Source organism: Lygodium microphyllum, chromosome 2 (assembly GCF_053477565.2).
Source record: "Lygodium microphyllum isolate KBCC chromosome 2, Lygodium_microphyllum_v1.1.10, whole genome shotgun sequence".
Classification (NCBI taxonomy): Eukaryota; Viridiplantae; Streptophyta; class Polypodiopsida; order Schizaeales; family Lygodiaceae; genus Lygodium; species Lygodium microphyllum.
In genome coordinates, this window is record NC_141136.1 from 29,950,590 (window position 1) to 29,958,363 (window position 7,774).

The following is a 7,774-nucleotide window of genomic DNA, read 5'->3' on the forward strand; positions in this document are numbered from 1 at the left end:
GAGTAAAGCCTTTGGGCATCCCAAAAGTTGGGCTATGCCGCGCAAATACAATGTCAGATAATGAAATATTAAATCGAGTGTCTATGCACCTACAAAATAAAAAATTCTTTGTCAAGCGCTTTAATAAATAAGTGCATCTAAAAAAATATTGGCACCACTTCTTTAGAGATAATGCGTGTGCCCATCATAAATAGTAATTCTTCTAGGTATTTTGAATTCACACCATCACCCAATGGTACCCAATGCCATCGCCGCCTGCTCTATACATCAATTGAAGCATTCACAATTGTTTGAAAATAATAAGATAAAACCCACAAAAGTGAATACCTAGTAGTCTTGAGCTACAAAATAATTAAATAGGTTGAAACTCTGTCCTAACCTTAATTTAATTTGAGTGCATGTCCATTAATTTGATATGTATTTTGTGGAAAAACCCATTGTGGAATCACAGGCGTGCACATTAAATTAATCTGTTGCCCCAAAAGGGCAAGCATGCTCATCAACTTCTCACACAAGGAATCCATCTTGTGTACGAGCCCTAATAAATAAATATAGTTTTTCGGAATCAACCAAAAAACCTCATGGAATCCACCGTGGAATAAAAACCTTAGGGAATCCACTATGAAATTTTCCTTCTGGCATCATTATCATTTCAATCTTCGCACTTGAAATTCTAGGGACAATGCTACAATGATTAGAATTTACATTATTATATGCTTTCCCCTTGCCTTTCTCATTATGCCTATCATTGCACATTTTATGCAATTGTAGTTGAATTTGACCATGTTGCCTATAATAATTACATGTGAAAGAGAGCTTACATCTGTGAAACTTAATGCAAGATTGCCTATGAGACTAAGACTTGCCCCTATTAGGCCACGAGTCTCTACCATATTTATTAGTATGATTACTACAATTTCTGCCTCTAATCGTCAATGCATAAGAAGTACATGTTCGTATCAATGTTTTTTCTATTTTCTTCTTCTATTAGTATAGAACTCTCTATACAACTACATTTAAAACCACCCTTAGAAGGATGAGCACTCCTAGCAATATGGAAGGTGTCCCATGACTCAGTAGTGTAACAAGCAAGAAAAAGGACTTGATATTATTGTCAAGTTGAATGCCTCGTGATACAAGTTGGTTGAAAATGGAATGAAATTCATTCAAATGAGTGGATATTGCCGTACCCTCCTTCATGTCAAAGTTTACAAGTCTCTTGAACTAGTATAATTGAGATGCAAGACCTTTTTTGTCAATAAAAATCAATTTTTTTTCGATTATGCATAAGCACCACTCTCAATCCCAATGTTATTAAAATACACCTACTTTGATCATGATAAAATGACACTAGATTTGTATAGATAATCAAGTTTTGCCTAACCCTCTATACAATAAAGCTCACGCTTTATGCTATCTAACTTGAATGGTTTAACTTGCTCTTTTGTACCAACTTTTGGCATACCTATGTCGTCCAATATTTGAAGTTATTGCCATCAAGATTCTAAAGATTGAAAATAGCATTATTGGCATATGAACTTTCCATAATGACTGCAAGTGTTAGCACAAATAGCAAGAGTATGGGCTATAGGATATTCAACAAAATAGCGCGCAAAGCAAGTCCAAAGTGTGGGAACAAATGAAACTAGATATGCCCACCAATTGCAAGAAAGTACCAAAATTTTTTGTGTACTCTCTAAACGAATGCTAGAAACTGCAATTATAGCAATGTTGAAATAAAGACATCAGTATATGTGGGTACAAATCCAAGAAATCAAGCCTACATTGCGATAGATATCTGAGTACCAACCCAAAAGAAGGAATGCAACTAGCAGTGAGTGTAACAAATCTAAATCTTATTACACATTAATAGGGCTTTGGGGAAAAATTCTTTTTTTTAGAATTAAGGCAAAATTTTTTACTTCCTCCTTCCCCCAGCCGACTGTCGAGCTGGGGGAGAGGGAGGGAAGCATGGGACACCAAGCTCCTTGCTGGAGCTTGGATCAAGGAAGGATCCATGCAAATGGACACATCGAGGGGAAGGATTCCCTCCCCTCCCCTATTTAACCAGAAGGGGGGGCCTGCGGCTGGAGGTACAAGGAGGAAGGAGAGTCACCCATTACTTCGCTGCAGTCGACGAGAGGGAGTGTGAAGGACCCAACGGAGAACGACCGAGGAGGCTACCGTATCGTGAAGCTACGCCGACTGTACCCTGTGTAGAAGAAGGAGGGTGACGAAATGCCACCACTGCTGAGGAGGAGCCGCCCTGCCGCCAACCGCTAGCTCTACTGCCGCTTCCGCCATCATACATCTGCCGTCTCAAAGTGATTTCACCCCCCCTCTCCCCACGTGGGCCTTCAAACCCTCAGAAGCTTCAAGAAGCTTCTTGAGAAGCTTCTAAGGGAGGGTCATCTAAGCCCCCCTTCCTATACTCATAACCCTTTCACCCTTTCACCCCCCTCATAACCCTTTTACCCTTTCACCCCCCATACTCTTTTTTTTAACACACCCCCCCTAAGCCCCTTTTTATTCCCCCGGTGTCCCCATTATTTCTTTCTTTCCCCCCCCCCCCCCCCCCCCCCCCTCACCCCCAGTTTTGAAGCTCTAAAGCTTCTAAGAGACCCTAAGCCATCTTTCCCTTGGAACCACACCCACCCCCCCCCCCCCCCCCACCCCACCCCGAGTTTTTTTAACCCTTAACCCCTTCCCATAGAGCCGCTAAACCCCAACCCATGTTTTAAGCCACCATAGCCCTCTCTCCCCTTGGCCTCAAAAACCATTAAGCCCTCTGTGGTTTTAATAAGCCTTCCTCTTGAAGGGTTTTATAACCTATTTTTCCACCCTCCCCGAGATTTAAAAATCCTCCCCGTGGTCTTTCCCCATGAAATGCCTTAGGGTCCTATAAGCCCTTTCATATTGCAAGCCTCTTAATCCTTCCTTGTGGGCTTCCACAAGCCTTCTCCAAGTGGGATTATATCCCAACCCGAGATTTAAGTACCCATTCCCTCGCAAGTTCCATGGCCTTTTCTTTTAGGCTTTATAAACCTTTCCCTCTCCGAAGAAGTTAAGACCTTAAAGGTCTTGTTACCCCTTCCTCGTGGTTAATCCCGTAACGGCTCCTTGCTTCGAAAGAAAGAAGAAGAGTATTAAAGCGGCAATGGAATTCCAAAAAGGAGTGTAAAGTTGCCTTCACGTTCGAAGGATTACAACTACGATGCCGCCTAAGAAAGTCCAAGGAGTAGCTGCGGGAGGGTCATCTCCCGGTATCCATGTGGATATCTCACCCCAAAACCAGGTTTTTCCTTCTTGGTTTTTATATCGGTTTTAATTCAATCATGCAAGATGAATTGTTAGGATAAGATATATTTTGTCCTAGTTATTTACGATGAAGGAATTTAGTTTAATTGAACATGCAAAAGGGATAAAGTATAAAACCTAGTTTTCCTTCAAATAGCATTATGCATTGAAACGAATTACGAGCAAGATTATCTACCCACTATAGTAGTATATTTTAGTTAAATCTTGAAGGTATAGAAACTGCATCTTGCACCATTAACCCCTATTCTTTTTACAACGAATCATCATAAAAGGTGAAATTCATGAAAGGTTTCTTACGTTGCTTAAACTCTAGGAAGTTATCATTGCTAACTGCATATCCTAGCAAGGAAAAGATTGTTTATTTGGCATGAGTTTTGTTCACAAGGAAAAAGGAAGATTAATTGAATTTACCTAACCACAAAGCAATAAAGTTTAGGACTGAAAATCAATTGTCACATAGATAACAAATCGTGCCGAGGTGATCTCGATATTACCTTCTAAAAGTTAACCAAATTAATATAAACTTAGAAATACCTATGCTGTGAAATATGCATTGGGAATGATTTAAAATCCAAAGAAACGTTTATACCTTAAATACTTGCCCACCTTCCCTGATTGTAGGGTCAATAAATCGTAACGTAAAAGAACTAGGGTTGTCCCTGAGGTTCTTAAAGAAAATAATAAAAGGAGACCCTAAGTCCAAACGCCAGCTTAAAGAAACCGAAACGAATTGCTTCATCGCATATTACGATGCAGGACTTGCGCGGCAAGTACGAAGTCATATGGTCTTGTGATTGATTCATAAGAAGAAAGGTTAAATACCCTCAACAAGGATGGCGGATCCTTATGCAAGTTATCTTGCAAAAGCATGTATTCTTTGATATCCTTCTAAGTAAGGAAGGTTAAAAACCAGAAACTAAAGTATCTAATGAAGTTTAGGGTTGACTAAGTTGGGTTAATAGGGTACGCCCTAACCCAGGATATAAGGGATCTTGCCAACTTGCAAGGTACCCCGGATCGAGTGCTAGATGCATTCAAAAGGAAAGACTCCTTCCTTAGCAGTTTGCCAACAACAAGATCGATTAATGGAAATGTTTGTGCTTGCTAGAGATTTTAGAGCACTCTTTGATTTATGAATTACAAATTAAATGAATATCTATACTTCAGGTTGAAGGCCTGAAGGGAGAGGCAGTTTCAGTTACCCCCGACTGCCTGCCTGACCCTAACCAAGGGGGTTGTTGACCGCGCCGGGAACGTGGACCGAACCCGTCACGAGAGGTCTCTCCGTTGAGCTCTACTTGGACCAGGAGGATGCTTGGGTGCTAGGGGGGGCTCTGGCCGTAAATCCCTCGCCTTCCGAGTCCTGCACAAGAGGCTAACGTGACTCGGGATTGGATCTCGAGGCCTACATACTAGTCTACGGGCAGAAGCTTGGAATAGTGATCCCTGTGTATTATTGGATAGCCTTCGGGCAGATTATGGACAGGCCTACAGGCGGAACTCCTTGTATTTCAAAGATAAATATGATGATATGTTAATAAAGAACTTGTTTGATATTGTTTTTCTATGTCACGTGATAAGATTACGTGAAGGAACCAGTGCTTAAAGGTTTAATTAAAGAAGCTGATTGTTACATGTCCAAATTAATGTGTTAGATAATTACATAACTAAAACAAACCGAGGAAAGTGCGGAGGATGGGCCATGGGTCCGTCCTACGGTTGGGTGGTCCTGGTTGGCCGAGAACTTTTCTCAAATCTCGAAGAACAGCGGGATGATCGTCAAAGGACACGAACAACGAAAGTGATGACCTAGAGTTATGTCTTGCCCGATTTAAATTGTTTTAGGAACGGAATGGGGCTATGCCTTATGGCAGAGAGGTTGAGCTTGCATCCCTCTCGTTTCCCATTCTCCTTGAACCAAGTGCATTGTGAATTCACTTCGGACCTGGGGTTTCTGCGTAAAGTAGTTCGCTTAGGTTTGACGCTAGTTGCTGTTAGGTAATGACCAATCAAGAAAACCCTAATTCCGGTCGATCCTAAGTGGGAACGGCTAGAATACTTCTGCTATGTGGTAGACGCGGAAAGCCCTAGATCGCAAATCCCATAACATTCCATGGGAGTGCCGGGCGGAGCTTTCTAGACATCCTTTCCGATGGACTGCTAAGACGTGTCTTGGACCATGCTAAGGGACACGTTACAGTTCGTATCAGAGCCGACCAACAACGGAATTGTTTTTATGAAATCTCAATGAAATGAAGTAAAGAAATTGTTGCTATCGAAACATTTCCTTACCTTCAATGTTGTCTTGCAGAATTACGAAGCGTGGAACAAGTTTTTGGTATTTTGAGTCATGTTTATGACTGCAATGCATTCTCCGCTTTATAGACAAAGAATTGGAATTATGAACATCCTAGAGCAGATCTATAATCCATCACCTTTGTACATGGAACGAAGATGGACGGGTGCTTCAAGAATCTACTATATAGCCGCCTACCGGTTTGCTTATCTACAGACCAACCTAAAGAGGATCAAGTGTTTGGAAGACTTGAAAGTCGTTAAGCTATTCGTTTTTGTGGAAGCTCACGTAAATTCGACTTTACATATTCGAGGTCGAAGGGTTGAGATGAACTCATATGTATATGAGGAAGTAACTCGTGTAATCCCCACCAACAGGATTAAAGTATTGGGATGCCATGAGAAGTATGGATTCCAACGGAAAGGATATCCTGAACTACCAATGACTTACCAATTCCTGAAGATCCATGACCCAAAACCTTACTATTACACAGTTTTTGTAGATAAATGCAATACAACGTTGTTCTCCCCAAACTAAAAGTAACAATTGGCTTATCATCACATGAAACTTTGTATTCGAAAGGGCTATACCCATGTAAATACAAATAAAGACTTCTTTTTATCAATGTATGGCTGTGCATAAGAGTTGATAAAAAGTTAAGGAGCTACATTGTTTACAAGATAGCTGAATTAAACATGTAATATAAGCTAACATAGATTATCGTATAATAACGTTAAGAAAACCTTTATTCAGGCACAACCCCAGGTACAGGTTCCAAATTCGCCTCCTACATCAAGTACTATTGTGATCCAGGAGAAGAAGTTCCTTCTCAAGCAGATCAAGCCACCCAAGTTTGACAGGAGAGGCAGATTCGTCTAGGCTGATGCTAAAATTTGGATTGAATCCATGGAGGATTACTTCAAAGCAGCCGCTACTGCACCTGCCAATCAGGCTATGCTCGCCAAGCTAAAGCTCTCTGACGAAGCCATGCATTGGTGGAAACAATGGTGCAGGGATCAAGGGATCACAAAAGGATCCGTTACCTGGGAGAAGCTGAAGAAAGCCGTGTAGGGAAGATACTTGCCACCTGCATATCACACGTAGAAAATGAACAAGTTCTACGAGCTAAAACAGCTAGGACTCACTCTTGATGCATACTACTCTAAATTCGTCTCACTTTTAAAGTATGCGCCGCAGATGGACATGACACAGCAGGTGTCCAAATTTTGTGCGGGCTTAAATCCCCCAGTAAATACCCGTCTCGAATCTATCCGTCCATCAGATCTTCAGGATGCACTCATTCGAGTGGCGCATATAATTCAGGAGGTGCAAGCTAGACCAAGGGGTAACAAAACTTGGTCTTATAATGACCCGAACAGAGGAGCATTCAAACCTCAAATGAAGAGAGTTCAAGGTCATAATCAGGGACAAAGAAAGAAAGCAAGGACGAATAATGTCAACAACTTTGTTCCTACTCAAAGTAGTGGCTGAAACCTCTGTTGTTTCCACTGCAATGAACCCGGTCACTTCAAGAGGCAATGTCCCAAGCTCGATGGAGGACATCACCAAGCACCTTTCCAAGGAACAGGCCGTGGTCAAGGAGCCGCTACCCGAGGAAGAGGAAGAACCGACTGCATTGCCAATAGGCTAAGAGGTGAAGAAGAAGAAGAAGAAGATCCGACCATGGAAGCAGAATTCGAAAAAGCGACAGTCCATGCCGCTTTACACAAGAAAGGGCCGAATCGCCATTTCTCGGTGATTCAGACACCGTCGGACTATCAAGGTAAAGGTTTCAAAACCTTGATTGATTGTGGTAGTACACATTCCTTTATCTCACCAGCATGTGCAAAAAGATTAGGAATAGCCACAGTAGAAGCACCTATCCTGCTTGTGGAATTGGCAAATGGTCGTGAGGTAACTTGTACCAGGAAAACTGCTAAGGTGGAATTCTTTCTGGGATGAAATAAGACTTTGGTAAAATTCAGAGTCATGAATTTAGGTATCCATGAGTGTCTACTCGGAATGGATTGGCTTAAGCCCAACGACGCCCACATTCACTGTGGAAAGGGTCAAGTTTCCTTTCGAAACTTCGAAATGGAATTAGTCACAACTCAAGGTGAGGCAGGAGTGCCAAGAATCCAATTGGTCAAAGTATCTCGA